The 20,227-nt window shown below is 34.6% G+C and overlaps 1 pseudogene; it reads right to left on the bottom strand.

The window, feature by feature from the left end:
- Positions 1-670: 670 nt before the first annotated feature.
- Positions 671-1,326, bottom strand: LOC141494834 (neudesin pseudogene; annotated as a pseudogene).
- Between the last annotated feature and the right edge of the window lie 18,901 nt (positions 1,327-20,227).

Below are 20,227 nucleotides of genomic sequence, written 5' to 3'. Positions count from 1 at the left end.
GGAAAGAATCTGGCAGAACTCTTTCTCCATATTTTTCAAAGTGTTTAAATAGAATTGAAATTAATTGTTCTTTAAATATTTGGTAGAATTCACTTGTGAATTCATTTGGCCCAGGAGATTTTTTTCTTTGGGAAGTCATTGATGGCTTGTTTGATTTTTTTTTCTGAAATGGGATTATTTAAGTATTTAACTTACTTTTCTGTTAAGCTCATATTTTTGTTAGTATTTATATATTTTACTTAGATTGTGGAATTCATTGACCCCCCAGTTGGGCAAAATAGATCCAAATTATTACTTTAGTTTCCTCCTCATTGGTGGTGAATTCACCTTTATTATTTCGGATATTGTTAATTTGATTTTCTGCTTTCTTTTTTTAGTCAAATTAACCAAAGGTGTATCTATTTTATTGGTTTTTTGATTACTTTTGATTATTTTTATTTATTTATTTATTCATTAGGTCAATAATTTTCTTACTTTCAATATTTTAATCTGTCCTTTGATTTTCAGAATTTCTAATTTGTATTTAATTAGGAATTTTTAATTACTTCTTTCCATAGTTTTTTATTTGCAAATCCAATTAATTGATTTCTCATTGATTTATTCATGTAAGCATTTTGAGATGTAAAATTTCTCTTTTTTTAATGTAAAAGTTAATTTTATTCATATCAAAAAGTGATTCAGAGATTCCAGACAGGGTCACTTTGAGTATTTCTGAAATATGAAGTTATTTCAATCATTCCTCAGGTAATGTAGAAGCCTGTGCCCTGCCCATTGTGTTTTGCCTCTCTCAAAAGGGTGTCTGCTCTAGATGACTATCAGAACTCATCCTTAATATCAAACTGGGCTGGTCTTCCGGCTTGAAGTTCCTGTTGGGGCTGCCATCTTCATTTAGGATTCGACGTGCTGTGTAGCCAACAATAGGATATTTAGCTTTGTATACATTAGTGAAGACATCATCCAGAGACTTCAACTCCTTTTCTGTGAGTCCACTGGTATCATGTGTGAGGTCTGCAGGATCCAAAAACATCTTGGCTACCCCTCTTGTGGAGTCTTTCCCAACTAGGGCATTGTATGGTGCTCCCCTCCCATAGAACTCCTTTCCAGAAGTAACATCAAATACTACTTTCACTGCCAGGTAAATGGGCTGGTCTTCCTTCTCCCCGCTGTAGCTGGCCAGCTCCTCCTCCGTAAAGAGCGGCATCGGGGGACCCGCTCCGGGCTGCGCAGTGTCCACTGGGCCCGGCCGGGGGCCACGGTCCAGGCCAGCGCCGCCGCCACCAGAGCGGGCCAGAGCCGTGGCCACCTGCACAGCCCCGACACTGCCATGGTGCGGGCGGGACAGCTCGGGCCCCTAAAATTTCTCTTAATTGTTGCTTTGACTGTATCCTACAAGTTGTGGTTTGTTGTCTCCTTATTTTGTCTTGTATGAAACTATTAATTATTCCTATGGTTTGTTGTTTCATTTATTCATTCTTTAAAAATAAGTTTTTAGTTACCAGTTAATCTTTTGTCTATCTTTCCATGACCCTTTATTAGATGTGATTTTTATTGCATCATAATCGGAAAATGATGCACTTAATATCTACCTTTTTTATTTGGTTTTGAGGTTGTTCTGCCCTAATATATGGTCAAATCTTGTATAGATTCCAGAAACTGTTGAGAAAAAGCTGTATTCTTTTCTATCTTCATTCAATTTTCTTCAAAGGTTTATCATATTTAATTTCCCTAACATTCTATTCACCTCCTTAAGTTCCTTCTTGCTTATTTTACTATTACATTTATCTAATTCTGAGAGAGGGAAGTTAAGGTTCCCCCCCCCCCCAATATAGCATTGTTCTCTATGTCTACCTGTAACTCATTTAGCTTCATCTCCAAGAATTTAGATACTATACTATTTGGTGTATACAAGTATCAAAATTCTTCATTTTCAGTAGTACCTTTTAGAGAAATGTAGTTTCCTCCCTTATCCTTTGTGAGGATATTTATTTTTTGTCTGCGATAAGGATTGCTACATCTGCTTTATCAATGCCTTGATTGGAGCAGAATATATTATGCTTTGAATCTTACTCTCATTGGATTTGACTGAAAGACAGAATAATACATACATTCTGTTGGGGCAATAGAGAATATGAATAGAGAAAAGTCATAATAGAGAAGGCATAATAGAGAAGAGCCATAATATATTCTGCTCCAATCATTTATCTTTACTCTATGTGTATCCCTCTGTTTTTTAATCCACTCTGCTAGCCACTTCAATTTTCTGAGAAAGTTAATTCTATTCACATTCACAGTTAAAATTATTAACTCTTTATTACCTTCCATCCTATCTTTTCTCTATTTGTACTTTTCTTTCTCCTTTTACGTTGTTCCTCCTCACTAATACCACCTCCCCCATTTTATCCCTTAGCCTCCCTCCTTTTTCCTTCCCTTCCCTCCTTTCCCCTTCAAACGCCTGAAGGGTAAGGTAAATTTCTAAACCCAAAAGAATGTATGTATTATTCTGTCTTTCCATCAAATCCAATGAGAGTAAGATTCAAACACTTTTCACCCACTTCCATCTTTCCCTCCACTGTAAGGTGCCTATTCATATGGTATAATTTATCCCATTCTGCCTCCCCCTTTCTCCTGTCTCAGTACCATCCTTTTTTACTTTGTGTCTTAATTTTTTTAAAAAAATCATCCCATAAAAATCAATTTATGTCCATACTTGGAAGTATATATCTTCTAATAAAGTTACAATTCTCAAAAGTTATAAGAATCTTTCTCTTATATAGATTGTAATCAATTTAAATTTGTTGAATAGTAGAGTTTTTCTTTTCCTCTGTTTATCTTTTCATGGATTTCTTGAATCTCATGTTTGAAGATCAAATTTTTTGTTCAGCTGGTCTTTTTATCAAGAAAGTTTGAAAGTCCTTAAATGTCCATCTTTTCCCCTGAAAGAGTATGCTAAATTTTGTTGGGTCATTGATTCTGTTCCTTTGCCCTCCAGAATATCAGATTCCAGGCCTTTGATCCTTTAATGTTGATATTGCCAGGTCCTGTATAATCAATCCTGTTTGTGGCTTTCATAGTGTTTGAATCACTTCTTTCTGGATGCCTGTAGGATTTTCTCCTTGATTTGCTAATTCTAGAATTTGGTTATAATATTTCAATTTTCAGGAGGAGATTGTTGGATTCTTTCAATGATTATTTTGTCCTTATTTTAGGATATAAGGGCAGTTTCCCCTTGATTTCTTGTTTTTTTAGGTTTTTGCAAGGCATATGGGGTTAAGTAGATTGCCCAAGGCCACACAGCTAGATAATTATTAAGTGTCTGAGACCGGATTTAAATCCAGGTACTCCTGACTCCAGGGCCGGTGCTTTATCCACTGTGCCACCTAGCCACCCATATTTTTCATTTTTTTAAATTTTTCTTAACTGATTCTTTTTTAATGTTATTTTCCCCTCAGTTACATTAAAAAATAAGTTTCAACATTCACTTCCAAACCTCAGGTTCCAAATTCTCTCCCATCCTCCACATTGAGAAAGCAAGTTACTTGATATAAGTTAAAAATGTGTAGTCATGTAAAACATTACCAAAAAGTCATGTTGTAAAAGCCAATATAACACCGCTCTCCCCAAAAAAGAGAAACCTCAAGAAAAAAAAGTTTAAAAAAACCATGCTTCAATCTGACACCATCAGATCTGTCTTGGGATGGATAGTATTCTTTATTATATGTCCATCAGAGTTCTCTTGTGTCACAGCATTGCTGAGCAAAGTTAGGTCAATTCACATCTGATCATCCTGCAACATAGTTCTTACTCTGTGTACACTCCATTCTCCATTGCATCTGCTCATGTAAGTGTTTTACCTATTCATCATTGCCCATAACAGGATAGCATTTCATTTCAATCACATATCACAATTTGCTCAACTATTCACTAATCACTTGGCATCCCTCAATCTGCAGTTCATTCAACAGTATATCAATGTCTTAACTTCCTACAACCATTCCATCATTTGCCATTTTCTCCTTCTATTCTATTAGGTAATCGAATTGGTAATTTCCAACCATATTTCTCCTCTCAATAGTGAGCTAGTACATTTTTTAAATGATTTAGATGGATTACATTGATAAATTCAACTTAAAACTCTTCATATCTCTTGATCATTTATCAATCGATGAATGACTCTTATTTGAATTTGAATTTGACCCAGTTCTCTATGTTTGAGGAATTAGGTCTTTATCAGAGAAGTATTTAATTATTTTCCCCACAGTTACTATTGATAATTGCATTCCCTTCCATCCTAGCCCCACCCCCACATCTATTTATTCTATTCTCTCTCTCTTTTTACCCTGTCCCTCCTCAAAAATATTTTTCATCCGACTAACCCATTCTACATTCTTCCCTCCCTTCCCTTCTCTTTCTTATGTTCCTCTTGGGTAAGATAGATTTCTGTACCGATTGAGTGTGTATATTATCCCATTTCTGAGCCAATTCTGAACCATTCTCCCTGATCACTCCACTGAAAAGCTTTTTCTTATCTCTTTCATGTGAAACAACTTATGCCATTCTAACTCTAATTTCCCTTTCTTCTGGTGCATTCCTTGCTAGCCTATTAACTCCATTTTTAATGTATTATATCATCAAATTCAACTTCCATCTGTACCTTGTCCATATATGCTCCTTCTAACTGCCCTAATAATTAACATCAGGATTTATCAGTATCAGTATCATATGCCCATGCAGTAATATAAGTAGTTCACCTTAAGTCCTTTATGATTTTCTTTTCCTATTTGCCATTTTTGTGCTTCATTTGAAGATCAAATTATCTATTCAGTTTTGGTGGTTTCATCAGGAAAGTTTTAAAATCTCCAATTTCATTGAATTTCCATCTTTTCCCTGAAAAAAAAGTTTATATAGTTTTTCTGGGTAGGGATTGTAATCTATCCTCTTTTGTCATCCAGAATATCATGTTCCAAAGCCTATAATCCCTTAATGTAGAAGCTGCAAAATTTTTTTGTTATCCTCACTGTGGCTCCATGATATTTGAGTTATTTCTTTTTTTTATTTATTTAAGGCAATGGGGTTAAGTGACTTGCCCAAGATCACACAGCTAGGCAATTATTAAGTAAGGGAAGATTTGAACGCATGTACTTCTGACTCCAGGGCCAGTGCTCTATCCACTGAGCAACCCAGCTGCACTGAGTTCTTTCTTTCTGATGGCTTACAATATTTTCCCCTTGACCTCAGAATTCTGAAATTTGTCTATAATATTCCTGGCAGTTTTCATCTGGGAATCTCTTTAAGTAGGTGATTGGTGGACTCTTTCAATTTCTATTTTACCCTCTGCTTCTAAGATATCAGGGCAGTTTTTTCTTAATAATTTCTTGAAGGGGTGACTAGGTGGCGTAGTGGATAAGGCACCAGCCTTGGAGTCAGGAGTACCTGGGTTCAAATCTGGGCTCAGACACTTAATAATTACCTAGCTGTGCAAGCCACTTAACCCCATTTGCCTTGCAAAAACCTAAAAAAAATAATTTCTTGAAAAATGATGGTCTAATTAATACATTGTTGGTGAAGCTGAATTATGTCTAAAGGGCAACAAAAATGTGCATCTTTGATGTGCACAAATGTGCACCCTTTGATCCACCACTAGGTCTAAACCCTGAAGAGATTATGAAAAAGGCTAAAAACATCACTTTTACAAAAATATTCATGTGGTGGAAAAGAATTGGAAATTCAGTCCTTCAATTGGGGAATGGCTTAACAAACTGTGGTATATATATATATATATATGTGATGAAACACTGTTGTTCTATTAGAACTCAGGAGGGATGGGAAATCAGGGAAGCATGGAAGGATTTCCATGAACTGATGCTGAGTGAGATAAGCAGAACCAGAAAAAAACATTGTACACCCTAACAGCAACATGGGGGTGATGATCAACCTTAATGGACTTGCTCATTCCATCAGTGCAACAATCAGGGATAATTTTGGACTATCTGCATTGGAGAATACCATCTGTATCCAGAGAAAGAATTGCAAAGTTTGAACAAAGACCAAAGGCTATTACATTCAATTCAGAAAAAAAATCCCATTATCTTACTATGTAATTTTGCTATCTCTTATATTTAATTTTTCTTCCTTAACAATATGATTTCTCTCTCATCACTTTCAACTGGGCTCAATGTATACCATGGAAACAATGTAAAGACTAACAGACTGCCTTCTGTGTGGGTGGGAAGCAAGAATAGGGGGAAAATTGTAAAACTCAAAAATAAATAAAAATCTTTCATTGAAAGATGATGGTCTAGGCTCTTTTTTTGGTCATGGTTTTCAGGCAGTTCAATAATTTTAAAATTATTTCCCTGGATCTGCTTTCCAGGTCAGTTGTTTTTCCAAAGAAGTATTTCAAATTTTCTTTTAGTTTTTTCCTAGTTTGGGTATGTTTTATTGTTTCTTGATTTTTCACAAATTCATCAGCTGATCTTATCTCCATTCTATATTTTAGGAAATTATTTTCTTCAGTGACATTTTGTATCTCCTTTTAAATTTGCCCAATTCTTCTTTTTTTAAGGCATTCTTCTCCCCATTGGCTTTTTGAACCAGATTTTCCATTTGGCTCATATAGGTTTTTTAAAAAATATATATTTTTATTTTTCAATAATTTATTTATACATTACTAAAATATTCTTGTTTAAGAGTAAACACAATACCCCTCCCCCAGAAAAATATAAAACCTCATGAAAAATTAAGTAAAAGAGAGAGAAGAATGGTGTTTCATTCTGTGCTCTGATACCATCAGCTCTGTCTCAGGTGGATCACTTTCTTTATCATAAGTCCATCATAGTAGTTACTTCCATATTCTTCCACAGTTGCTGTCGCTGATTATAATACCCACCATCCATTACTTCCCACTACCATCTATTATATTTTCTCTCTCCTTTCACTCTGTCCCTTTTCACAAATGTGCTGTGGGGCAGCTGAGTGGCTCAGCACCTACATCTCATCCCAGAGATCCAGCAACCCACCGGCCCCTTTTCCTGGACAGACCACCCAATCCCAGCATCTTGCAAAAAGTAAAAAAGAAAATGTGTTATATTCAACTATCCTCTCCTATGATCTAACCCTCTCCTCTATCACCCAAATCCCCCCTCCATTCCCCCCTTTTTCTTTTACGTGTTATACCCTATTGAGTGTGTATACTGTTTCCTCTCTGAAATATTTCTGATGAGAATGAAGGCTCCCTCATTCCCCATAGTATCTTTTATATGAAATATCTTAGCCTATTCTACTTCTCCTTTCTGTCTCCCAGTACATTTCCCTTTTACCCATTGACTCCATTTTTACAATATATTTTATCTTCAAATTCAGCTTTCTCCTGTGCCTCATCTAGAAAAGCTCCTTCTACCTGCTCTATTAAATGAGAAGTTTCACATGAGTATTATCAGTGTCATCTTTCCTTGCAGGAATACATGCAGTTCATCATCATTAAGTCCCTCATAATTTACCCTTCCCATCTACCTTCTCTATGCTTCACTTCAGTCCTTTACTTGAAGATCAAACTTTCTATTCAGCTCTGGTCATTTCAGCAGGAACATTTGAAATTCTCCTGTTTCATTGAAAGTTCATCTCTTCCCCTGGAAGAGGATGTTCAGTTTTTCTGGGTAGTTGATTCTTGTTTGCATTCCAAGCTCTTTTGCCTTCCAGAATATTATATTCCAAGCCCTATGAACCCTTAATATAGTTGATGCTAAGTCCTGTGTGATCCTGACTGCAGCAACATGATATTTGAATTGTGTCCTTCTGGCTGCTTGTAATATTTTCTCTTTGACTTGGGAGTTCTAGAACTTGGCTAAAATATTTCTGGGGGTTGTTTTTTTTGGATCTCTTTCTGTTAGAGATTGGTGGATTCTCTCAATTTCTATTTTGCCCTCTGCTTCTAGGATATCAGGGCAATTTTCCTGTAGAAATTCTTCAAAAATGAGGTCAAGGCTCTTTTCATGATCATGACTTTCAGGGAGCCCAGTAATTTTAAAATTATCTTTTCTGGATCTGTTTTCCAGATCAGTTGTTTTTTTCAAAGAGATGTTTCACATTTTCTTCTAATTTTTCATTCTTTTGTTGTTGAAATATGTCTTGGATTTCTTGCAAAGTCATCAGCTTCCTTTAAATCCATTCTATATCTGATGGATTTGTTTTCCTCAGAGAGCTTCTTTATCTCTTTTCCATTTGACCAGTTCTGCTTTTTGAAGTATTCTTCTCCTCAATAACTTGTTGATCTGTTTTTGCATTTGACCTAAGCTGGTTTTTAGCATATTATTTTCTTTTTATTCTTTTTCTTTTTTTTTTTTTTAGATTTTTTTAAAGGCAATGGGGTTAAGTGGCTTGCCCAAGGCCACACAGCTAGGTAATTATTAAGTGTCTGAGGTCGAATTTGAACACAGGTACTCCTGACTCCAAGGCTGGTGCTCTGTTAACTGCACCACCTAGCCACCCCAGCATGTTATTTTCTTCAACATTTTTTTGGATCTCCTTGACTAGGCTGCTGACTTCATTTTCATTTTTTCCTGCAACTCTCTAATTTCTTTTCCCAATTTTTCTTCTATCTCCCTTACTTGATTTTCAAAATCTTTTTTTGAGTGCTGTCATAGCCTGAACCCAGCTTCTATGTTTCTTGGAGTTTTTAGATGCAGAAGCTTGGGCTTTCTCATCTTCAGATTGAGTAGTTTGGTCCTCCATGGGACCAAAGTTATTTTGCATGTTCAAGTTTTTTTTTTCTGTTTACTCATTTCCCTTGACCTGTGCCTGGTTTTGGGGTGATTCCTGAGCTTTTGAGTATTATTGCAACAGTCTCACAAAGACCTCAGTGTCTGAGGCTCTGACTCAATGACCACAAATGCACTCCTCTGCCCTGGCATTTGTGAGGGGGGTCCTTGATCTAAGGGGAGGCTAGACTGTGACCAGGGTCTGAATGTAGTCAAATCCTCAGAGTCTTGTTCCAGGGCAAAGGACAGACCTCAGTGGTCTCCCTCTACTCCCTTACCTTCTGTTGACTGAGCACTAAGAGTGCAGTTGCCTGGAGACTCCTCCTGGGTGGCTCCATAGGCTTGCTTTTGTTTCCTGGCATCTGGATTGCTGTGGCCTCATTGAGGGGCTGGGCTTCACACTTGCTCTGGCGAGGTCTCCCTGATGATCTTCCAATTTGTGCTTAGTGCTCCCTGGGGTGCAAGTCAGGAAACTGCTTCTATTGCCCGAGGCATGTGCTCTCAGGTGGCCTGGGGCTGTTCTTGGGAGGTTGAAGTTCCTTTTCTCTGACACAGTGCCACCCCTCCAAACCCATGCAACACAGTTTTTTGACTATTTTCCAGGTTACCTTGAGCTGGAAAATTGCCTCACTGGATCTTTCTGTGGGTTCTCTCTCTCTCAAAAATTTAGTTAGAGTCATAATTTTAAGGTATTTGAAATATTTTGGAGAGAGCACCTAAGAGAGGCTCTACTCCTGCTGCCATCTTGGCTCCACCCCACCCCCCATACAGGTTTTTTAAGATGTTATTTTCTTCAGTATTTTTTGTATCTCCTTCACCAAACTGCTGTCTTGATTTTTATGATTTTCCTTCAACACTCTCATTTCTTTTTCCAATGTTTCCTCTGCCTCCCTTACTTGATTTTTAAAATCTTTTTTGAGTTTTTCAATGTCCTGAGACCAATTCATACAGACATTTTGACTTTGTGATCTTCTTCTGAGTTTTTATTTTGATCCTCCAAGTAATTGTCTAGAGTCTTTATTCTGTTTGCTCAATTTCTCAGCTTATGACTTGCTTCTAACTCTTTTTTAAGGTGGCACTCTGCTTCCAGGGTTGAGGACACACTTTCCAAGCCTTTGAGGATTTTGCATCTGTTTTCAGAGATTCCTCTAGGGATGCAAGTTTTCAATTCTTCCAAGGTTTTATAAGAGCAATGAATATTCTCCTGACCTGTGCTCTGTTCTGTGGGTGACCAGAAACACTCCCCCCCCAGAACTGTGAGAAGGGGACCCACCCCACTAAGGCAGTAAGCTCTGTAGTTCTAATACTCCTTTTCCTGAAACTGGACCCCAGACAGTGACCTGGATCTGATTATTGTCAAAGCAGCAGAATCTTTCCCTAGGGATAGCAAAGAGACCTCTTCAAACTTCCCTATCCCCCTTACTGTCTATGGGCTAGAGCCACTCTGGAAGTGGCTCCTAAGGTCTGAGGTTGGGTCTGTGCTGCTGAAGTCTGCATGGGATTGTGCTCCTCTCTTACCCCTGGCAGGGCACAGTTTCCAACTGACCTTCCAAGTTGCCTTTGGAAATCACTAGACTGAGAGATCTGGAAACCACCACTGCTGTCTTTGACTCATGTCACATGATTTGTTCCTGGATGATTGGATCCAGTTCCCTCCAGCAAGACCTGGAGCTGCACTTGGGTCCTTTCTAAACCTGGTGTAATAGACTCTTCCTATCAATCTTCCAGGCTTTCTTGGGATAAAAATCTGTTTTACTCAGTCTTTTTGTGGCTTCTTCTACTCTAGAATTTGACTAGATTCATTATTTAAAGGTATTTGGAGTAGTTTGGGGAAGAGCTTGGGAACATTCCTAACTTCACTCCATCATCTTGACTCTGCCCTTAACTGATTCTTTATGTCTTATAGAGTCATTAGCTTCCATTTGTCTGCCTAGTCTTCAAGTACTACCCTTAAACCTGGAACTGGTAGTACTTGCCACTTCAGGGAAACAAAGTCTATTCCTGAATAATCATCAGAAAACAGGAGAGTAGTGACCTTAACCCTTTCTTAGACTACCAACTAAGAAGCATCAAAAACTTGGAATAATGACACCTCCACTCTGAGATCAAAATCCAAATATAATATAAAGTTAAAGTCAGTCAATAGCCTGGAAAATGGGCAAACAAGGAAAAAGAGTCACATCATAGGAAGTTACTATAGTAACAAGATCAAAACTTGAACTTAGAAGATAACAAAATAAAAAATGTTACCACCAAAGCCTCAAAGAAAAATGTGAATTGTCTATAGACTCAAAAAGAATTCCTGAAAGAGCTCAAAAATTATTTTATACATCAAGTAAGAGAGGTAGAGAACAAATTAGGAAATGAAATGAGGACAATGGAAGGAAATCATAAAAGAAAATACTGAAGAAAATATTATCTTAAGAAACAGAATAGGCCAAATGAAGAAAGAGGAGATGGGCATTTTTTTTTAGTTTTTCAAGGTAATGGGGTTAAGTGACTTGCTAAAGGTCAAACAGATAGGTAACTATTATGTATGTGAGGCTGGATTTGAACTCAGCTCCTCCTGATTCCAGGGCTGGTACTCTGCTCTGTCCACTGCATCACCTAGCTGCCCCTGAGGAGGCTGTTTTTAAAAGTAGAATTGATCAAAATGAAAAAAAAAAGCAAAAAAAATTTATTGAAGGAAAGAATTCCTGAAGAAATAGAATTGATCAAGCAAAAAAGTGATATAAATGTTCACTAAAGAAAATAATAATTCCTTAAAAATTATAATTGGGTTAGTAGAGGTTAATAACTCTTTGAGACATCAAGAAAAGTAAAATCAAAAGCATAAAAATAAAAGGAAAAAAATTTGGAAAAATTGATCTAGAAAATAGATCAAGAAGAGATAATTTAAGAATTATTGAACTATCAGAAAGCCATGATAAAAAAAGAGACTACATGTCATCTTTCAAGAGATTTTCAAGTTAAATATTCCCCAATAATCTAGAATCAGAGAATTATATAGAAATTAAGAGAATTTAGGTAATCTAGGTGGTGCAATCGATAGAGCACTGGCCTTGGAGTCAGGAGTACCTGAGTTTAAATCCAGCCTCAGACACTTAATAATTACCTAGTTGTGTGGCTTTGGGTAAGCCACTTAACCCCATTGCCTTGAAAAAATCTAAAAGAAGAAAGAAAGAAAGAAAGTAAGAAAGAAAGAAAGAAAGAAAGAAAGAAAGAAAGAAAGAAAGAAAGAAAGAAAAGAAAAGAAAAGAATCTACTAATTACCAACTAAATGAAAAATCACAGAAATATTATAGCCAAATTCCAGCACTCCCAAATCAAAGAGAAAATATTGCAGGTAGTTAGAAAGAAGCAATTCACAAATCATGGAGCCATAGTCAGAATCACACAAGATTCAACAACTTCCATGAGTGGAGGGTTTAGAATCTAACTTTCCAAAGAATAAAGGAGCTATAGACAAGAAAATCTAACCAGCAAAACTGAGTATAATCCATCGGGGGGAATGGATATTTAATGAAATAGAGGACTTTTAAATTTTTTGATGAAAAGACCAGTGCAGAATAGCTAATTTGATATTCAGACAGAAAACTTAAGAGAAGCATAAAAATGTAAACCTGAGAATGAAATCAAATCATAAAGGACTTAATATAGTTACACTGTTTACACTCCTATATGGGGAGATAATATGTACAGTTACAAAGAACTTTCTTATTATTGGGGCAGTTAGAAGTATACATAGAAGAAATGGGTGTGAGTTGACTGTGATCGAATGATCTAAAAAAATCAAGGGATGAGAGAGGGATGCACTGGGATTAAGGAGGAAGGGAGAGGAAGAATGATGGAAAGTACTTCACATTAAAGAGACATTATGATAAAATTACAATTCTACCTAGATTAATTTACCTATTCAGTGCCATATAAATTAATCTACCAAAAATATTTTATTGAACTTGAAAAAATTAATTAAATCATCTAGAAGAAAAAGGTTCAAGAATATTAAAGGAAACAATGAAAAACATAAAAAATAGAAAGCCTAAAAGTGCCATATCTTAAATTATATTACCCAGCAGTCATCATCAAAATAATCTGATGCTGAGTAAGAAATATGGTGGATCAGTGGAATAAATTAGTTACATAATATCTAGTGATAAATGACCATAAATACTTACCATTTTGACAAACTAAAAGATCTGAACTTTTGGAACAAAATCTCATCACTTGAAAAAGACTAGAAGAACTGGAAAGCATTTGGGCAATACTGATTAAAGACCAACATCTCATACCATCTACTGAGATAAAGTCAAAATGGATACATAATCTTTACATAAATGTGATATCATAAATAAATTAAGGGAGTATGGAAAATTTTACCTGTTAGATCTAAAGAAAATTTAAGATCTAATAAGAGTTAGAGAGGAACATGGGAAGTAAAAAATAGATAATTTTGGTAACATGAAGTTAATAAGTTTTTTTCATAAGCAAAACAAAAATTGCTGTCTAGATTAGGAAGAAAGCAGAAAATGTTGGAGAAAATTTATACTATATTTCCCTAAGAAAGTCCTCATTTCTCAAATATATAGAGAATTGAGTCACATTTATAAAAAATATAGGTCTTTCACCAACTGACAGTTAAATGTTGAAAGATGTGAACAGGAAGTTTTGAGAAGTAGAAATCAAAATTATAGTCATATGAAAAATACTCTAAATTATTATTGATTAGGAAAATGTGAATTAAAGCAATCCTGAGGCATCACTTCATACCTATCAGATTTAGTAATATGATCAAAAAGAAAATTGCATAGCTTGGAGGGGATTGTGAAAAATAGATGCACTAGATAATGTTGATGGAGTTGTGAACTGGTCCAACTACTCTGGAAAACAATTTATAACTATGCTCAAAGGGTTATAAAACTGAGCACACTTTTTGATTTACCAATACCACTACTAGGTCTATACCCAAAGAAATCAAAGAAAAAATAAAAAGGAAATATAATATATAATATATAATACATAATATATGATATATGATATATAATTAATATATAATATAATATATAATAATACATAATATATATACATAAACACCATTTCTTTTATGTGGTGGCAAAGAATCAGAAATGAAAATGAATCTCATCATTTGAATAATTATTAAAGTAGTGGAGATATATGATTATGATAGAATACTATTGTGCTATTTTGCGAACTGATACAAATTGAAGTGAGCAAAATCAGGAGAACATTGTACATAATAATGGCAATATTGTATGGTAATCAATTATGAATGACTTAGCTATTCTGATCAATATTATGATTCAAGACAATTTTGTAGGACTTATGAAAAATTCTGAAGGATCTTCAGAGGAAAATACCTTGATGGAATCTCAGTGTAGTCTGAAGCGTATTTTTTAATTTTATTTTTTCTTGCTGTTTTTTGTAATATGACTAATATGGAAATTCATTTTGTATTATTTCAAAAGTGTAATTGATATCACATCTTTTACTATCTCAATAAGGTAGCAAGGGTGGATGAGGAGAGAATTCAGAATTCGAAACTTAAAAAAGAATATTAAAAATAAAGATACAATTTTTTTAGAAAAAATAATTTTTCCCTTCTAAGAGTCTCTAAAATTTTTAAAAATACAACCATTCATTATCTTTCCTCTTGGTATCTTCCAAATAAACAATATAAAATAATAAATAAAACCCTCATGATAAATCTACATTGTCTTGGAAAAAAATTTCCACATTTTTTCAGTCCAAAAATATAGGTGTCATTTTGCATTTTAAGTCTTTCACCTCTTTGGCAGGAAATAGATATTGAGTTTCATCTTCATTCCTCTGGACACATGGTTTATCTAAAGCCTTTCAAAGTTGTTTTTCTCTATAATAATGTTTCTACCGTATAAATTGTTTCCCTACTTTTCTCACTTCATCCCACATTATTTCAAGGAAGTCTTCCAAATATTTGTTGAAACTGTTAATTTCATCATTTTTGTGTCACAATAATATTCCATTATATTCATATATACAACTTACTTCAACCATTTCATGATAGATGTTCCTCTCCTTAGTTTTCAGTTTGGGGTACTATAAAAAATTGCATCATTCTATTTTTATGTTCTAAGGTCTTTTAAAACTTTAGCATTCTATATTCCAAAATTCCTTTCTGTCCTGATCTCACTGAATAGGTTTTATTAATTTCAGTTTATCAGAAATTCCCTCCAAAGTAACTGGATTGCATAACTGAAACAAGATTGAAACAACAATGAGATGTTGGTCTTTAATTAGTTTTGCTCAAATGCTTTCCAGTTCTTCTAGTCTTTGTCAAATGATGAGTTTTTGTTCCAAAAGTTTGGATCTTTTAGTTTATCAACCTCTATAGGAGGTTCTCCCTTCTGTAGGAGGTTCTATCCTCATTCACGCTTGGATTTATCAGGTAGAAGGGAGAGCATATGGCCAAGCTGACTATTCTATAAAATAGTAATAGACTTATTTTCTCTAAGTAGATCTTGGTTTGATTTGTAGTGTGTACTATTTATCCTTACTCTGCTTGACTCTAAAGAGAGAATGCATGATTCTTGGGAATACTTCATCTCCATTAAAATCTTCATAGAAACGCTCTTCTTAAAGTAGAAAGATGGCTCATGTAACATGACTAAGTACAAGGTGTATTAAATTTGAGATTTCTATATTCAGTGTGAGCTTGTATGAGTTCATCACAGTTTCTTTTCAAATCTGATATTCTGTGAGTAAAGAATAGTAGGTTACTAGTCTGCAGGCTTTGGTATTCTTCTGACACCAAAAAAGGAGTAAGGAAGAACTCTAATATACTGAGGGGACCCCCTGTGATGAACTTAAGAGAGCACACAGATAAGACAGTAGGAACAAGCACAGATAGTTTGTGATTATCATTGGAAGCAATGTACAGATCAATGAGAACATGAATCCATTTAACTATTTGAGCATGATTCAATGAGACAAGCTGCTTCACAGTGTAGGAATAATTTTCCATCACTGGAAGTGCTTGAATAGAACCTGGATGAACACCTGTCAAGGAAGCCACAGACCATACAGCAAGTGAATGGTATCAGATTTCAGGTTGACAAGGTGATAAGGCCTTTAAAATACAAGGGTAGGTATAGCTTCAATGCTGGAATCTCATCTCAAAAACTAGCACCAGAGTCCATGGGAAATAGATTAATGTACCATTGGTAGAACTGTGATCAAGTAACTTTCAGGTTATTTTGTGGATTTTGTTTTTGTTTTTGTTTTTTTCTCTCTTCTTTATTTTTAATTTATTTTGAGTTTTAAATTTCTCCCCCCATCTTGCTTTGCACCCCCACACTCCACAGAAGGCAGTTTGTTAATCTTTTGCATCATTCCCATAGTGTGTATTGATCTAAGTTGAATGTGATGAGAGAGAAACCATATTCTTAAGGAAGAAACATATAATATGAGATATAGCAGAATTACATAGTAAGATAACATTTTTTAAAAATTAAAGGTAATAGTCTTTGGTCTTTGTTCAAACTCCACAATTTTTTCTCTGGATACAGATGGTATTCTCCATCGAAGATACCCCCAAATTGTGCCTGATTGTTGCCCTGTTGGTATGAGCAGGTCCATTAAAGTTGGTCATCACTCCCATGTTGCTGTTAGGGTGTACAATGTTTTTCTGGTTCTGCTCATCTCACTCAGCATCAGTTCATGCAAATTCTTCCAGGTTTCCTTGAATTGCCAACCTTCCTGGTTTCTAATTGAACAAAAGTGTTTCATGACATACATATACCATAGTTTGTTAAGCCATTCCCCAATTGATGGACATTCCCTCAGTTACCATTTCTTTGCCACCACAAACAGAGCTGCTATGAACATTTTTGCACAGGTAATTTTTTTTAGGTTTTTGCAAGACAAAGGGGGTTAAGTGACTTGCCCAATACCACACATCTAGGTAATTTTTAAGTGTCTGAGGCTGGATTTGAATTCAAGTAGTCCTGACTCCAGGGCCAGTGTTCTATCCACTGTGCCATTTAGCCTCCCCACAGGTAATATTTTTATTGTTTTTTATAATCTCTTCAGGGTTTAGAACCAGTAGTGGTATTGCTGGATCAAAGGGTATGCACATTTTTGTTGCTTTTTGGGCATAATCCCAAATTGCTCTCCAGAAAGATTGGATGAGTTCAAAGCTCCACTAATAATGTAGTAGTGACCCAGATTTTCCCACATCCCCCTCCAACATTGATCATTGTCTTTTCTGGTCATATTGGACAGTCTGAGAGGTACCTTAGAGATATTTAATTTGCATTTCTCTAAAAATTAGAGATTTAGAGCAATTTGTTCATAAGACTATTGATTGCTTTGATTTTCTCATCTGTAAATTGCCTTTGCATATCCTTTGATCATTTGTCATTTGGGGAATGGCTTGTCTTTTTTTTAAAAAAATTTGACTCAGTTCTCTGTATATTTTAGAGATGAGTCTTTTGTCAGAAACACTAGTCATAAAGATTGTTTTCCAGTTTACTATATTTCTTTTGATCTTGGCTAGAGGGGCTTTGTTTTTTTTTAATTTTTTTTAATTTAATGAAATCAAAATTATCTAATTTATTTTAATGATGTTTTTCCATTTCTATCTTGGTCATAAACTGCTTCCCTTTCCATAGATGTGACAGATAAACTATTCCTTGTTCTCCTAGTTTGCTTATAATATTGTTTTTTATGTCTAGATCCTGTATTCATTTTGATCTTATCTTGGTATAGGGTGTGAGATATCCATCTAATCTAAATTTCTTCCACACTAACTTCCAATTTTCCCAACAGTTTTTATCAAAGAAAGAATTTTTATCCTAATAGCTGAACTCCTTGGGTTCATCAAACGGCAGATTACTACAATCATTTCCTGCTATTTCACCTAGTCTATTCCACTGATCCACCACTCTGCCAATACCAGACAGTTTTGATAACTGATGCTTTATAATATAATTTTAGATCTGGTAGGGCTAAGCCACCTTCTTTTGCACTTTTTTTCCATTAAGTCCCTGGAGTTTCTCAACTTTTTTTCTCCATAAGAATTTACTTACAATTTTTTCTAACTCATCAAAGTAATTTTTTGGCATTTTGATTAGTAGGGCACTAAACAAGTAGTTTAATTTTGTTAGAATTGTTATTTTTATTATATTTGCTCAGCCTATTTGTGAGCAGTTGATATTTGCCCAGTTATTTAACTCTGATTTTATTTGTAAGAACTGTTTTGTAATTTTTTCAAAAACTTTCTGAGTCTACATTTTATATTGTTTAAAGTTACTTTGAATGATATTTCTCTTTCTTGCTCTTCCTGCTGCATTTTGCTAGTCATATATAGAAATGTTGAAGATTTATGAAGGTTTATTTTATATCTTGTGACTTTGCTAAATTTACTAATTAGTTCTAGTACTTTTTAGATGATTTTTTGGGATTCTCTAGGTAAATCATTATGTTATCTGCAAAGAGTGAGAGTTTTGTCTCTTCCTTCCCTATTCTAATTTCTTCAATTTCTTTTTCTCCTCTTATTGCTGAAACTAATATTTCTAATATGATATTGAATAGTAGTTGTGATAGTAGGCATCCTTATTTCACCCCTGATCTTATTGGGAATTCCTCTAGCCTATCCATATTGCATATAATGCTTGTTGATGGTTTCAGATAGTTACTGTTTACTATTCTAAGGAACAATCTATTTATTCCTAAGCTCTCTAGTGTTTTTAGTAGGAATGGGTGCTGTGTTTTGTCAAAAAGCTTTTTCAGCATCTATTGATATAATTATATGATTTCTGATAGGTTTGTTATTGACATAATTAACAATACTGACAGTTTTCCTAATACTGAACCAACCCTGAATTCCTAGGATTAATACTACTTGGTCATAATGGAATATCCTACTGATAACTTGATGTAGTTATTTTGCTAAGATTTTATTTAAGATTTTTGCCTCTATATTCATATAGGAAGATAGGTCTATAATTTTCTCTCTCTGTTTTAACTCTGCCTGGTTTAGGTATCAGCACCATATTGGTGTCATAGAAAGAGTTAGGTAGAGTTCTGTCTTCATTTATTTTACCAGAGTTTTTATAGAATTGGAACCAATTGTTCCTTAAATATGTGACAGAATTCACTTGTGAATCCATCTGGCATTGGAGATTTTTTTCTTAGGGAGTTCAATATTGGCTTGTTGAATTTCTTTTTTTCTGAGATAGAGTTATTTAGGTATTTAATTTCCTCTTCATTTAACCTCGGCAACTTATATTTTTGTAAATAGTCATCCATTTCATTAAGATTATCAAATTTATTGGCATAGAGTTGGGCAAAATAGTTTGGAATTATTACTTAAATTTCCTCTTCATTGGTGGTGAATTCACCTTTTTCATTTATGATACTAGCAATTTGGTTTTCTTCATTTTTTAAATCAAATTGACCAGAGGTTTAACAATTTTTTTCCATAAAAACCACCTCTTAGTTTTATTTATCAGTTCGATAATTTTCTTGCTTTTTATTTTATTAATTTCTAATTAAATTTTTAGTAACTTGAATTTGGTATTTAACTGGGGGTTTTTAATTTGTTCTTTGTTTTTTAGTTGCATATTAGTTCATTGATTTCCTCTTTCTCTAATTTATTCTTATAAGCATTTAAAGATCTAATATATCCCCTGAGAGCCACCTTGAGTGTATACCATAGGGTTTGGTATGTTGTTTCATTTTTGTCATTATATAGGATAAAATAATTAATTCTTTCTATAATTTGCTGCTTGATGTGCTCATTCTTTAAAATGAGGTTATTTGGTTTCCAATTAGTTTTGGTTCTATATCTCTCTGGCCCAATACTGTATGTAATTTTTATTGCATTATGATCTGAGAAAGATGTATTCACTATTTCTGCCTTTCTTCAATTGATAACTAAGTTTTTATGCGCTAGTACATGGTCAATTTTTGTGCAAGTGTCATGTACTGCAGAGAAGAAAGTATATTCCTTTCTATCCCCATTTAATTTCCTTCATAGGTTTATCTTGTCTAGGTTTTCTAACAATCTATTTACCTCCTTAGTTTCCTTCTTATTTATTTTATGGTTAGATTTATCTAAATCTGAGAGTGGGAAGTTGAGGTCTTCCACTAGTAGAGTTGTGCTGTCTATGTCTTCCTGTTACTCCTTCAACTTCTCCTCTAAGATTTTGAATGCTATACCATTTGGTGCACACATATTTAGTATTGAAATTACTTTATTGTCTATGGTACCTTTTAGGAGGATATAGTTTTCTTCCTTATCTTGTTTAATGCTATTTATTTTTGCAGTTGCTTTGTATGAGATAAGGGTTGTTACCCCTGCTTTTTTCATTTAAGCTGAAGCAAAATATATTTTGCTCCAATATTTTACCTTTACTCTAAATGTTTCTTGTAAGAAGGATATTGTAGGATTCTGGTTTTTAATCCACTCTGCT

This window comes from Macrotis lagotis, chromosome 8 (assembly GCF_037893015.1).
Source record: "Macrotis lagotis isolate mMagLag1 chromosome 8, bilby.v1.9.chrom.fasta, whole genome shotgun sequence".
In the NCBI taxonomy this organism is placed as follows: domain Eukaryota; kingdom Metazoa; phylum Chordata; class Mammalia; order Peramelemorphia; family Peramelidae; genus Macrotis; species Macrotis lagotis.
Note: the sequence above shows the minus strand (reverse complement) of the source record. Positions and strands in the feature narration are given on the sequence as shown.